The sequence below is a fragment of the Meles meles genome, chromosome 7 (genome assembly GCF_922984935.1).
Source record: "Meles meles chromosome 7, mMelMel3.1 paternal haplotype, whole genome shotgun sequence".
In the NCBI taxonomy this organism is placed as follows: Eukaryota; Metazoa; Chordata; class Mammalia; order Carnivora; family Mustelidae; genus Meles; species Meles meles.
The window spans coordinates 78740821-78755112 of NC_060072.1; the positions used below are offsets into that span (position 1 = coordinate 78740821).

The 14292-nt window shown below is 52.7% G+C and overlaps 2 long non-coding RNA genes across 2 annotated transcripts; both read left to right on the forward strand.

Moving 5' to 3' along the window:
* The first annotated feature begins 2197 nt into the window (after window positions 1-2197).
* LOC123945981 lies at window positions 2198-4824 on the forward strand. The gene is made up of 3 exons (XR_006819550.1): window positions 2198-2293; window positions 4405-4440; window positions 4737-4824. It is a non-coding gene; the product is annotated as an uncharacterized LOC123945981 (long non-coding RNA).
* A 3423-nt stretch (window positions 4825-8247) lies between these two features.
* Window positions 8248-10874, forward strand: LOC123945974. The gene is made up of 3 exons (XR_006819543.1): window positions 8248-8343; window positions 10455-10490; window positions 10787-10874. It is a non-coding gene; the product is annotated as an uncharacterized LOC123945974 (long non-coding RNA).
* Window positions 10875-14292: the final 3418 nt, after the last annotated feature.

The following is a 14292-nucleotide window of genomic DNA, read 5'->3' on the forward strand; positions in this document are numbered from 1 at the left end:
GTACAAACGAAAGGGATCCTTCAAGGGATCCTGACGCCATCGTGGTAGCTAGAAAATTAATTGGACTCCAATGTGTGACGGGTTTCGAGAGACTTGAGGGCCCAGATTCAAGATGGGTCCCTGCGATCCCCATCTCCAAAACACCAAACAGAAAGAGAGAGAGAGAGAGAGAGAAAAGGGGAGCCCGTTGCCTCGTTATCCCCATCCATCATCAGGAAAGCCCTCGACGTGTGTTTTCCCACTGATACGCTCCAGACATTTGCAGTGTGTCCTCTACCATCTGTGGTGAGGCACCGTGTTCCCCTTCACCCTGTGTGGATCAGAGCCCGTTTCGATGGGGCCATTTTGCAGAAGAGTTGATTGTGTCCCACGGGATCATGCTGCCTTGATTGAAGGGTTGTTGTGTCCAATTGGAAGGAGCTCAGAGGAGAATCAGTGAAATGCCCCAAAGGTGAACTTTCTCCTGGGAAATGGAATCTGCACCGAAATGGTTGGGAGGATCAGGGCCTATCCTGCTGCATCCTTGTCCTCTTGAGAGTCTCTTGGGTTCAGGGTCAAAGAGTCTTTCTCCTTGACCCTCCCATGCCGATGAGCAAGACGTGTCCATTCCACATCCTGTGAGCTTGTGATCAGTGGGAGAAGATGCGATGTGTATTGGTCTGTTGGTGGAGTGTGCCTGGCCCGGCCTGGGCAGGTCTTGTCAATTAAAGCTTGACACTACCTTTGAGAATGCTCACATCCACCTTCTCTGACACTCCTTAACACATGTATCCTAGAGATGGTGTGAAGCATTCGAAGAAGGACACGGTAGTACTGGCGTGATGTTCTCTTCTCTGGTTCTCTGGTCTCAAGTACGACGTTTCCATCACTAGGAAGCCTGGGTGCTACAAAAACGACAAGAGGCGGTTCATGATGCGCAGGGGCGGCATTGCCTGAAAATGCCCTATGAGTTTCGGTCCGAGGGACTGGATGACTTGGATTTCTGTCCTAGCCTTGTCAGTGACCAGAGCCATCTTGCAGAAATCCCTTCTTTTTCCTGAGGCCAATTCTGTTCTCTCGTTTGTTTTGTTTTGTTGTTGTTTTGTTTAGTTTGGTTTTTGTTTTGTTGTTTTCCCTTTGTGGGGACGGAGCAAGAGGGGCAGAGGGAGAGGGGCAGGGAGCATCGGAAACAGTCTCCACACCCAGCTCGGAGCCCTACCCCGGGTTTCATCCCAGAACCCTGAGATCATGAGCAGAGCCTTAACACAGAGGCTTCACCGACTGAGTCCCCAAGTGGCTCCTCATTTCTTTCTGTCTTTTCAGGAACAGCTCGAGGTCCCCAGACTGAACGTTCCACTACAGGTTCGTATATTATGTCAAAACTTCTTGTGGGCCAAGAAAAAAATAAAGAAGAGAAATAGTCTAAGACTGAAGGTTATGTGGAACTTTGGGTTGTTGAGTTAGAATTTGTATGAGAGTATGGCTTTGGAGAAAACCCGGCAAACAAGGAATTGAAGGAGCTTTGCCTATGGATTTCAAACGTTCTCCCCAAAGACTTAAATCTCACTTGGTTTGGACCAGATCAGAGGGACGGTCTTAAGTAGGGGTTCGCCTTTGTCTTTCTTCCATCTCACCTCACATGAATATCATCTCTCTGACAGAACTCGGTAACTTCACCCGCCACATGTAAAATAAATAAATAAATAAATAAATAAATAAATAAATGAATGAATGAATGAATGAATGAATGAAGAGGTGGCCTAGGATAAGAGAAAAAGGTGCCTCTGTCTGAGGATATATTTTGGTCTCGTAGGTGTTTTAAGTGGAAGGGTACCATGAGCTCCGTCCTGTCATTTCATCATTGTTCCTAGCTTCCCTGAGGGGTATCGTGATGGGGGCGAAGGTTCCATTTCTTTGGAGGCAACGTCATGGAGACCGATAGAGGAAGACCTAGCCTGACCCAGTTTGAGATGTGGAAAGCATGAGTGTGGCAAGGAAAGCAGCAACCACCCCAAGAAGGAAGTAGCAAGGAGGATAACAAAAAGTGGAGGAAAGTTATATTAGAACAAAATCTTAGGGCAGTCTGGACGGAAAGTCGCTAGAAGAAAGTCGCTTCCCTTTTCTCTGGGGGGAACTGGCGGGAGAGGTACATTCCCCTTTGGGAGTCAAGGGCAAGTGTGTTTGAAATGACAAGTTCATTCTCCGGTTTTCTCAGGTGTTGCTGGACGTCCAGTTTCCACGACCGTCAATGCTGGCAGCCTAGGCAGCCCTGGAGTGGGCCCCGCCTTCACCACCGGCCATGGCCCCATACCAGGTAAAGCCAGTTCCCAACAACGGAGCCCTTGGACGCCTAAGCACCTGGTTTCAGGCGGTGCTGCTCAGTACAATAGCGTCCAGACTAACAGACATCTGGCCGGTTACCTCGACTGGTGATAGCACGTACCCCCGTTTTCAGCAGGTTTTTCCGTCTTTTGTGCTTGCTCTTGATGCTGTGGTCGTTGCGGTCGTTCTCTTGACCCTGAAGAGAAAGGCCCAAGGGACACAGGCTTCAGAGGAGGCGAGACCAAGAAGCGATTGAAAGGCCATGTCTTCCATAGCGTCCCTGTCCCAGTCGTCCTGGATTTCACGCCAGGACCCCTTGGAGAGTCTTGGATAGGAGGGGTGCCAAGGGAGCTGATGGCGTTGGGATGAACTTCAGTAACATGTCAAAAGGAGCGATTGCCCTGGTCGATGGCACTTCTTTGATGTCCATGACATCAACTTTCAAATGATGCCTGAAGCTAAACGATGGGACTCAAATCCCATTGAGAGCGTGGCCAATGGGCGTCTTGCCTCCCAGAAGGAAGCAAGCAATGAAAGGTCTCAGGAGAGGTAGAGACCAGATTAGAACCGCGAAAGCCCTTCTGGCCTCCTCTGGCACGGCTCCACAGTGGTGGGATCTGTGCGATAGGGCATGCATCTGTGAGAACCCGATGACGGCGTGCTGGTCCTTGTGCGCCCTGGACGGCACTGGTGGTACCGTGGGTTTCAAGAACAGAAACGTGAGGGCCGTTGCGCAGGTAGAGCTGATTTGGAGTCAAAGCCAACAGTCGTGTGTTCACGCTGCCCCGTCGGGAGCGAGGCAGTAACTTGAAACGGCAGTCCAGTTTCCTCCGCTCGCGGTCCCGCCTGCCCGTGGCCTCGCTCAGCTGGTCCACGTGTGCCACCTAATAGCTGCAGTCGTCCTACGTAGCTCACCTTCCTCGAAGCCAGAGCTGTTCAAAGAGTGGTTCCCAGACCAACAGCATCTCCCCTCTCCAGGGAACTTTGCAGAAATGCCAGTGTCGCGGCCCCCGTGCCTAGAATCCGACACTGTGCTAGAGGAGCCCAGCAAATGGTGGGAAGAAGCAGTCGAAGGCCGCGAAGCCTGTCACACTTGGGACCATTTGCAGGCTTTCGCCGGGTCCGGTCCCCCCGACAAACCCTCAGTCGGGAACCCACCACAGGGGACTTCCCCAAATTCAGCTTGCCACCCTGTCTCTCCACTCCTTAAAAGCCCTCAGGAGTTCCGGTCGCTTTCGGCAGGAACCAAAAGTCCGTCCCGGACCACGAGGCATCCTCTCTTTAGTACACCCAGGGGGACTTGCCTTTGTGTGTTGATCTGTGGACCCACGGCCCAATGATGTTTAGCTACCTTTGTGTTGGCCTCGCAGATGTCCTGCCGTCAGATTTAGGGGGCAGATACTTCTGGGCAGAACGTGGCCAGCACATGAGCCTTTGGTAGGGGAAAAGATGGAATCTGCAGCAGCCCAACATCCGCAACTTGTTGTGCTTCGAGTTAGACTCGGGAATTTGCTGAAGGGCGAGGGGACTGAGCGTTTAGTGTCTAGGTTCCCAAATCGGGGCCAGCGTTCTTGGGGCACGATGACAGGGGCATCAGCTAGGCCTTGAGGCAGGCAGGCGGTCGTAGGGAGAGGGGCTTGGAGCAGGGCCCCTCAGGGTTTGGTCCACAAAGGAGTGCCACCCGGAAGCTTTCGCTCCTGGTCCATGCTACGCTACGAGGGGAGTAGCAATTTGACGCGGGGCTTTTCCCTCTGTTGAGGAAAAGCTGATGGTTTCTTTGGGTTTGCTGTGTCAGGTGTCCTTTCTGGACGTGTACGGCCCTTTCCCAAAGAGAGCCTCCCCCTAGGGCCGATTGGAAACCGTCGAACATGGCTCCCTTAGCACACGTGCCCTGGGGAACAGCGTGAGAGTCGAAAGTCCAGGGTGAGGCTGGCAGGGTTCGGCTCCTGGATCTGCGGCCCACTACCTGGGTGACACGGAGCAGGCCCCTGAGCCCCGACTGCACAGCGGGAGCCCTCATCGCGCCTGCCGGGGAGGGCTTCTGTCAGAGCAAATGCACTGATTTCTGCCCAGGGTAATGTGGAGTGTGCTGTCTCTTTTCAGGAGGAACCGGCAGCCTGACTGCAGCCACCAGAGGAGGTAAAGAACACAGCACGCCCATGGAGCCTAGCCCAGGAGCGCCAAGCGCAGGGAAATCAGACAAGTCAGGATTGGCCCTTGAGCACCTATGTGGTGGCATTGAACGTGACACAGGGCGAACTCACGATTGAGCTGTGGGTGGTGTGGGACGGATAGTAGCTATGTAGCTGCAGACACCCTAGGAGTCCTTGAAAGCTGCTGGGGTGTGGGAAGCCTGACTTCGGTCCTGTCCGGGAAGAGGGATATGCAGAATCCTGCCCGTCTCGAAGTAACACGTTTCCCCGTTGTTGTGTCAGGGACCGCAGAAGGTACAGAGGGCTTCACAACAGCCGCAGGGAGTGAGAAGACAGGTGGAGGTTCAGCTGGCCCAGGCACAACCTTGGGAGACAGCGCAGGTATGGAAATAGAAGGTGGAAAGCATCTTCTTCCTGACGGGCGGGAAGCTGCCGGTGGCTTCTGAGGGAGGGGTTCCTAGTCAGTTGGTAGTGCCCGTCCTCTTGTCCTGGTTTGTGTGGGCTTCTTCTGGGCAGTGTTTCTCGGGCCTCCGCGCAGACGTGATGGATAGCGGAGCGGCGTGTGGTCTGAATCGCCAGATTCCTGCCTCTGGACCGCTGAGCCTGAGTCTGGATGGGCATGGGGTCATACTTTGCCCGTCTGGCTCCAAGTGAGAGCTGAGGCCAGACAGGAACACGTGCGTGAGGCTGTTCCACGAGCCACTGTACGGCAAGTGCTTTGAAAGCAGAGGGCAACCCCGTGTGTTGTGCTCCACCAAAGCTCCTGGTAGAGAGTTGGTGTCGGTTTGGAGTGGGAGCAGGGGATGGCCATGCGGTGAGACCCCTGGAGTCCCAAGCACTGAAAGGCAGGTGGGAGTGAGTTGAGAATGTCTTTCCGAGGCCAAGGCTTGTGTAAGTCACAGGGGGATTTCTGGGACATAACGATGTGAGGTCTTCAAGTGCATTTCGCCTCTTCTCCAAAAGTCAGAGTCTCAGAAGGGCACAGCGAGAGGTTCTGTAGGAATTCTGTGGGCAGCGGGAGTTTATTCTAAGAGAGCATCCGTGACTGAAGGGAAGGAAGTGCATCAGGGTAGGTATGCTGTCGAGGCTGAAAACGAAGGAAGTGGAATCCCTTCTGTTCTCCTTCCCAGCTGTCCGACCCTCGCGGAAGGCTTCGCACGCCTCCGCCATCAGTTTTCTCCTTCGTGGAGGGGGAAGGACATACCCTTCCCTTATGGGACCTGCGCACAGACGCCCTGTGCTAGTGCCGCCTAGTGTGAGACCCAGGAAGTACACAGTCAAAGGCCCTCTATGGCCACTAACCTTTGGAGGGAGCATCATCCACTGTGGACATGAGTTTCGATTTTAGCCAAGGAGCTGGAGGCTTTCGAGGAAGCGGAAGCACAGTACTTCCTAGGTTAAAATCACCTTTCGGGGGTATTTTTCTCCGGGGTGTGGTATCTTGCCCACAGGGCAAGCTCTGCGGTCCGAAATCTCATGTGTGTTAGGGAGCACGTCAGGGATCCTCCTGAAGCTGCCCTTGCAGGCATTTCTATTGAAGAACACGAGAACGTGCACAGCAAGAATGGCCAAATAGTGTCGGTTTCCGTACAAACGAAAGGGATCCTTCAAGGGATCCTGACGCCATCGTGGTAGCTAGAAAATTAATTGGACTCCAATGTGTGACGGGTTTCGAGAGACTTGAGGGCCCAGATTCAAGATGGGTCCCTGCGATCCCCATCTCCAAAACACCAAACAGAAAGAGAGAGAGAGAGAGAGAGAGAGAGAGAGAGAAAAGGGGAGCCCGTTGCCTCGTTATCCCCATCCATCATCAGGAAAGCCCTCGACGTGTGTTTTCCCACTGATACGCTCCAGACATTTGCAGTGTGTCCTCTACCATCTGTGGTGAGGCACCGTGTTCCCCTTCACCCTGTGTGGATCAGAGCCCGTTTCGATGGGGCCATTTTGCAGAAGAGTTGATTGTGTCCCACGGGATCATGCTGCCTTGATTGAAGGGTTGTTGTGTCCAATTGGAAGGAGCTCAGAGGAGAATCAGTGAAATGCCCCAAAGGTGAACTTTCTCCTGGGAAATGGAATCTGCACCGAAATGGTCAGGAGGATCAGGGCCTATCCTGCTGCATCCTTGTCCTCTTGAGAGTCTCTTGGGTTCAGGGTCAAAGAGTCTTTCTCCTTGACCCTCACATGCCGATGAGCAAGACGTGTCCATTCCACGTCCTGTGAGCTTGTGATCAGTGGGAGAAGATGCGATGTGTATTGGTCTGTTGGTGGAGTGTGCCTGGCCCGGCCTGGGCAGGTCTTGTCAATTAAAGCTTGACACTACCTTTGAGAATGCTCACATCCACCTTCTCTGACACTCCTTAACACATGTATCCTAGAGATGGTGTGAAGCATTCGAAGAAGGACACGGTAGTACTGGCGTGATGTTCTCTTCTCTGGTTCTCTGGTCTCAAGTACGACGTTTCCATCACTAGGAAGCCTGGGTGCTACAAAAACGACAAGAGGCGGTTCATGATGCGCAGGGGCGGCATTGCCAGAGAATGCCCTATGAGTTTCGGTCCGAGGGACTGGATGACTTGGATTTCTGTCCCAGCCTTGTCAGTGACCAGAGCCATCTTGCAGAAATCCCTTCTTTTTCCTGAGGCCAATTCTGTTCTCTCGTTTGTTTTTTTTTTGTTGTTGTTTTGTTTAGTTTGGTTTTTGTTTTGTTGTTTTCCCTTTGTGGGGACGGAGCAAGAGGGGCAGAGGGAGAGGGGCAGGGTGCATCGGAAACAGTCTCCACACCCAGCTCGGAGCCCAACCCCGGGTTTCATCCCAGAACCCTGAGATCATGAGCAGAGCCTTAACACAGAGGCTTCACCGACTGAGTCCCCAAGTGGCTCCTCATTCCTTTCTTTCTTTTCAGGAACAGCTCGAGGTCCCCAGACTGAACGTTCCACTACAGGTTAGTACATTATGTCAAAACTTCTTGTGGGCCAAGAAAAAAATAAAGAAGAGAAATAGTCTAAGACTGAAGGTTATGTGGAACTTTGGGTTATTGTGTTAGAATTTGTATGAGAGTATGGCTTTGGAGAAAACCCGGCAAACAAGGAATTGAAGGAGCTTTGCCTACGGATTTCAAACGTTCTCCCCAAAGACTTAAATCTCACTTGGTTTGGACCAGATCAGAGGGACGGTCTTAAGTAGGGGTTCGCCTTTGTCTTTCTTCCATCTCACCTCACATGAATATCATCTCTCTGACAGAACTCGGTAACTTCACCCGCCACATGTAAAATAAATAAATAAATAAATAAATAAATAAATAAATAAATGAATGAATGAATGAATGAAGAGGTGGCCTAGGATAAGAGAAAAAGGTGCCTCTGTCTGAGGATATATTTTGGTCTCGTAGGTGTTTTAAGTGGAAGGGTACCATGAGCTCCGTCCTGTCATTTCATCATTGTTCCTAGCTTCCCTGAGGGGTATCGTGATGGGGGCGAAGGTTCCATTTCTTTGGAGGCAACGTCATGGAGACCGAAAGAGGAAGACCTAGCCTGACCCAGTTTGAGATGTGGAAAGCATGAGTGTGGCAAGGAAAGCAGCAACCACCCCAAGAAGGAAGTAGCAAGGAGGATAACAAAAAGTGGAGGAAAGTTATATTAGAACAAAATCTTAGGGCAGTCTGGACGGAAAGTCGCTAGAAGAAAGTCGCTTCCCTTTTCTCTGGGGGGAACTGGCGGGAGAGGTACATTCCCCTTTGGGAGTCAAGGGCAAGTGTGTTTGAAATGACAAGTTCATTCTCCGGTTTTCTCAGGTGTTGCTGGACGTCCAGTTTCCACGACCGTCAATGCTGGCAGCCTAGGCAGCCCTGGAGTGGGCCCCGCCTTCACCACCGGCCATGGCCCCATACCAGGTAAAGCCAGTTCCCAACAACGGAGCCCTTGGACGCCTAAGCACCTGGTTTCAGGCGGTGCTGCTCAGTACAATAGCGTCCAGACTAACAGACATCTGGCCGGTTACCTCGACTGGTGATAGCACGTACCCCCGTTTTCAGCAGGTTTTTCCGTCTTTTGTGCTTGCTCTTGATGCTGTGGTCGTTGCGGTCGTTCTCTTGACCCTGAAGAGAAAGGCCCAAGGGACACAGGCTTCAGAGGAGGCGAGACCAAGAAGCGATTGAAAGGCCATGTCTTCCATAGCGTCCCTGTCCCAGTCGTCCTGGATTTCACGCCAGGACCCCTTGGAGAGTCTTGGATAGGAGGGGTGCCAAGGGAGCTGATGGCGTTGGGATGAACTTCAGTAACATGTCAAAAGGAGCGATTGCCCTGGTCGATGGCACTTCTTTGATGTCCATGACATCAACTTTCAAATGATGCCTGAAGCTAAACGATGGGACTCAAATCCCATTGAGAGCGTGGCCAATGGGCGTCTTGCCTCCCAGAAGGAAGCAAGCAATGAAAGGTCTCAGGAGAGGTAGAGACCAGATTAGAACCGCGAAAGCCCTTCTGGCCTCCTCTGGCACGGCTCCACAGTGGTGGGATCTGTGCGATAGGGCATGCATCTGTGAGAACCCGATGACGGCATGCTGGTCCTTGTGCGCCCTGGACGGCACTGGTGGTACCGTGGGTTTCAAGAACAGAAACGTGAGGGCCGTTGCGCAGGTAGAGCTGATTTGGAGTCAAAGCCAACAGTCGTGTGTTCACGCTGCCCCGTCGGGAGCGAGGCAGTAACTTGAAACGGCAGTCCAGTTTCCTCCGCTCGCGGTCCCGCCTGCCCGTGGCCTCGCTCAGCTGGTCCACGTGTGCCACCTAATAGCTGCAGTCGTCCTACGTAGCTCACCTTCCTCGAAGCCAGAGCTGTTCAAAGAGTGGTTCCCAGACCAACAGCATCTCCCCTCTCCAGGGAACTTTGCAGAAATGCCAGTGTCGCGGCCCCCGTGCCTAGAATCCGACACTGTGCTAGAGGAGCCCAGCAAATGGTGGGAAGAAGCAGTCGAAGGCCGCGAAGCCTGTCACACTTGGGACCATTTGCAGGCTTTCGCCGGGTCCGGTCCCCCCGACAAACCCTCAGTCGGGAACCCACCACAGGGGACTTCCCCAAATTCAGCTTGCCACCCTGTCTCTCCACTCCTTAAAAGCCCTCAGGAGTTCCGGTCGCTTTCGGCAGGAACCAAAAGTCCGTCCCGGACCACGAGGCATCCTCTCTTTAGTACACCCAGGGGGACTTGCCTTTGTGTGTTGATCTGTGGACCCACGGCCCAATGATGTTTAGCTACCTTTGTGTTGGCCTCGCAGATGTCCTGCCGTCAGATTTAGGGGGCAGATACTTCTGGGCAGAACGTGGCCAGCACATGAGCCTTTGGTAGGGGAAAAGATGGAATCTGCAGCAGCCCAACATCCGCAACTTGTTGTGCTTCGAGTTAGACTCGGGAATTTGCTGAAGGGCGAGGGGACTGAGCGTTTAGTGTCTAGGTTCCCAAATCGGGGCCAGCGTTCTTGGGGCACGATGACAGGGGCATCAGCTAGGCCTTGAGGCAGGCAGGCGGTCGTAGGGAGAGGGGCTTGGAGCAGGGCCCCTCAGGGTTTGGTCCACAAAGGAGTGCCACCCGGAAGCTTTCGCTCCTGGTCCATGCTACGCTACGAGGGGAGTAGCAATTTGACGCGGGGCTTTTCCCTCTGTTGAGGAAAAGCTGATGGTTTCTTTGGGTTTGCTGTGTCAGGTGTCCTTTCTGGACGTGTACGGCCCTTTCCCAAAGAGAGCCTCCCCCTAGGGCCGATTGGAAACCGTCGAACATGGCTCCCTTAGCACACGTGCCCTGGGGAACAGCGTGAGAGTCGAAAGTCCAGGGTGAGGCTGGCAGGGTTCGGCTCCTGGATCTGCGGCCCACTACCTGGGTGACACGGAGCAGGCCCCTGAGCCCCGACTGCACAGCGGGAGCCCTCATCGCGCCTGCCGGGGAGGGCTTCTGTCAGAGCAAATGCACTGATTTCTGCCCAGGGTAATGTGGAGTGTGCTGTCTCTTTTCAGGAGGAACCGGCAGCCTGACTGCAGCCACCAGAGGAGGTAAAGAACACAGCACGCCCATGGAGCCTAGCCCAGGAGCGCCAAGCGCAGGGAAATCAGACAAGTCAGGATTGGCCCTTGAGCACCTATGTGGTGGCATTGAACGTGACACAGGGCGAACTCACGATTGAGCTGTGGGTGGTGTGGGACGGATAGTAGCTATGTAGCTGCAGACACCCTAGGAGTCCTTGAAAGCTGCTGGGGTGTGGGAAGCCTGACTTCGGTCCTGTCCGGGAAGAGGGATATGCAGAATCCTGCCCGTCTCGAAGTAACACGTTTCCCCGTTGTTGTGTCAGGGACCGCAGAAGGTACAGAGGGCTTCACAACAGCCGCAGGGAGTGAGAAGACAGGTGGAGGTTCAGCTGGCCCAGGCACAACCTTGGGAGACAGCGCAGGTATGGAAATAGAAGGTGGAAAGCATCTTCTTCCTGACGGGCGGGAAGCTGCCGGTGGCTTCTGAGGGAGGGGTTCCTAGTCAGTTGGTAGTGCCCGTCCTCTTGTCCTGGTTTGTGTGGGCTTCTTCTGGGCAGTGTTTCTCGGGCCTCCGCGCAGACGTGATGGATAGCGGAGCGGCGTGTGGTCTGAATCGCCAGATTCCTGCCTCTGGACCGCTGAGCCTGAGTCTGGATGGGCATGGGGTCATACTTTGCCCGTCTGGCTCCAAGTGAGAGCTGAGGCCAGACAGGAACACGTGCGTGAGGCTGTTCCACGAGCCACTGTACGGCAAGTGCTTTGAAAGCAGAGGGCAACCCCGTGTGTTGTGCTCCACCAAAGCTCCTGGTAGAGAGTTGGTGTCGGTTTGGAGTGGGAGCAGGGGATGGCCATGCGGTGAGACCCCTGGAGTCCCAAGCACTGAAAGGCAGGTGGGAGTGAGTTGAGAATGTCTTTCCGAGGCCAAGGCTTGTGTAAGTCACAGGGGGATTTCTGGGACATAACGATGTGAGGTCTTCAAGTGCATTTCGCCTCTTCTCCAAAAGTCAGAGTCTCAGAAGGGCACAGCGAGAGGTTCTGTAGGAATTCTGTGGGCAGCGGGAGTTTATTCTAAGAGAGCATCCGTGACTGAAGGGAAGGAAGTGCATCAGGGTAGGTATGCTGTCGAGGCTGAAAACGAAGGAAGTGGAATCCCTTCTGTTCTCCTTCCCAGCTGTCCGACCCTCGCGGAAGGCTTCGCACGCCTCCGCCATCAGTTTTCTCCTTCGTGGAGGGGGAAGGACATACCCTTCCCTTATGGGACCTGCGCACAGACGCCCTGTGCTAGTGCCGCCTAGTGTGAGACCCAGGAAGTACACAGTCAAAGGCCCTCTATGGCCACTAACCTTTGGAGGGAGCATCATCCACTGTGGACATGAGTTTCGATTTTAGCCAAGGAGCTGGAGGCTTTCGAGGAAGCGGAAGCACAGTACTTCCTAGGTTAAAATCACCTTTCGGGGGTATTTTTCTCCGGGGTGTGGTATCTTGCCCACAGGGCAAGCTCTGCGGTCCGAAATCTCATGTGTGTTAGGGAGCACGTCAGGGATCCTCCTGAAGCTGCCCTTGCAGGCATTTCTATTGAAGAACACGAGAACGTGCACAGCAAGAATGGCCAAATAGTGTCGGTTTCCATACAAACGAAAGGGATCCTTCAAGGGATCCTGACGCCATCGTAGTAGCTAGAAAATTAATTGGACTCCAATGTGTGACGGGTTTCGAGAGACTTGAGGGCCCAGATTCAAGATGGGTCCCTGCGATCCCCATCTCCAAAACACCAAACAGAAAGAGAGAGAGAGAGAGAGAGAGAGAGAGAGAGAAAAGGGGAGCCCGTTGCCTCGTTATCCCCATCCATCATCAGGAAAGCCCTCGACGTGTGTTTTCCCACTGATACGCTCCAGACATTTGCAGTGTGTCCTCTACCATTTGTGGTGAGGCACCGTGTTCCCCTTCACCCTGTGTGGATCAGAGCCCGTTTCGATGGGGCCATTTTGCAGAAGAGTTGATTGTGTCCCACGGGATCATGCTGCCTTGATTGAAGGGTTGTTGTGTCCAATTGGAAGGAGCTCAGAGGAGAATCAGTGAAATGCCCCAAAGGTGAACTTTCTCCTGGGAAATGGAATCTGCACCGAAATGGTCGGGAGGATCAGGGCCTATCCTGCTGCATCCTTGTCCTCTTGAGAGTCTCTTGGGTTCAGGGTCAAAGAGTCTTTCTCCTTGACCCTCACATGCCGATGAGCAAGACGTGTCCATTCCACATCCTGTGAGCTTGTGATCAGTGGGAGAAGATGCGATGTGTATTGGTCTGTTGGTGGAGTGTGCCTGGCCCGGCCTGGGCAGGTCTTGTCAATTAAAGCTTGACACTACCTTTGAGAATGCTCACATCCACCTTCTCTGACACTCCTTAACACATGTATCCTAGAGATGGTGTGAAGCATTCGAAGAAGGACACGGTAGTACTGGCGTGATGTTCTCTTCTCTGGTTCTCTGGTCTCAAGTACGACGTTTCCATCACTAGGAAGCCTGGGTGCTACAAAAACGACAAGAGGCGGTTCATGATGCGCAGGGGCGGCATTGCCTGAAAATGCCCTATGAGTTTCGGTCCGAGGGACTGGATGACTTGGATTTCTGTCCCAGCCTTGTCAGTGACCAGAGCCATCTTGCAGAAATCCCTTCTTTTTCCTGAGGCCAATTCTGTTCTCTCGTTTGTTTTGTTTTGTTGTTGTTTTCTTTAGTTTGGTTTTTGTTTTGTTGTTTTCCCTTTGTGGGGACGGAGCAAGAGGGGCAGAGGGAGAGGGGCAGGGTGCATCGGAAACAGTCTCCACACCCAGCTCGGAGCCCAACCCCGGGTTTCATCCCAGAACCCTGAGATCATGAGCAGAGCCTTAACACAGAGGCTTAACCGACTGAGTCCCCAAGTGGCTCCTCATTTCTTTCTGTCTTTTCAGGAACAGCTCGAGGTCCCCAGACTGAACGTTCCACTACAGGTTCGTATATTATGTCAAAACTTCTTGTGGGCCAAGAAAAAAATAAAGAAGAGAAATAGTCTAAGACTGAAGGTTATGTGGAACTTTGGGTTGTTGAGTTAGAATTTGTATGAGAGTATGGCTTTGGAGAAAACCCGGCAAACAAGGAATTGAAGGAGCTTTGCCTATGGATTTCAAACGTTCTCCCCAAAGACTTAAATCTCACTTGGTTTGGACCGGATCAGAGGGACGGTCTTAAGTAGGGGGTCGCCTTTGTCTTTCCTCCATCTCACCTCACATGAATATCATCTCTCTGACAGAACTCGGTAACTTCACCCGCCACATGTAAAATAAATAAATAAATAAATAAATAAATAAATAAATAAATAAATAAATAAATGAAAAGGTGGCCTAGGATAAGAGAAAAAGGTGCCTCTGTCTGAGGATATATTTTGGTCTCGTAGGTGTTTTAAGTGGAAGGGTACCATGAGCTCCGTCCTGTCATTTCATCATTGTTCCTAGCTTCCCTGAGGGGTATCGTGATGGGGGCGAAGGTTCCATTTCTTTGGAGGCAACGTCATGGAGACCGATAGAGGAAGACCTAGCCTGACCCAGTTTGAGATGTGGAAAGCATGAGTGTGGCAAGGAAAGCAGCAACCACCCCAAGAAGGAAGTAGCAAGGAGGATAACAAAAAGTGGAGGAAAGTTATATTAGAACAAAATCTTAGGGCAGTCTGGACGGAAAGTCGCTAGAAGAAAGTCGCTTCCCTTTTCTCTGGGGGGAACTGGCGGGAGAGGTACATTCCCCTTTGGGAGTCAAGGGCAAGTGTGTTTGAAATGACAAGTTCATTCTCCGGTTTTCTCAGGTG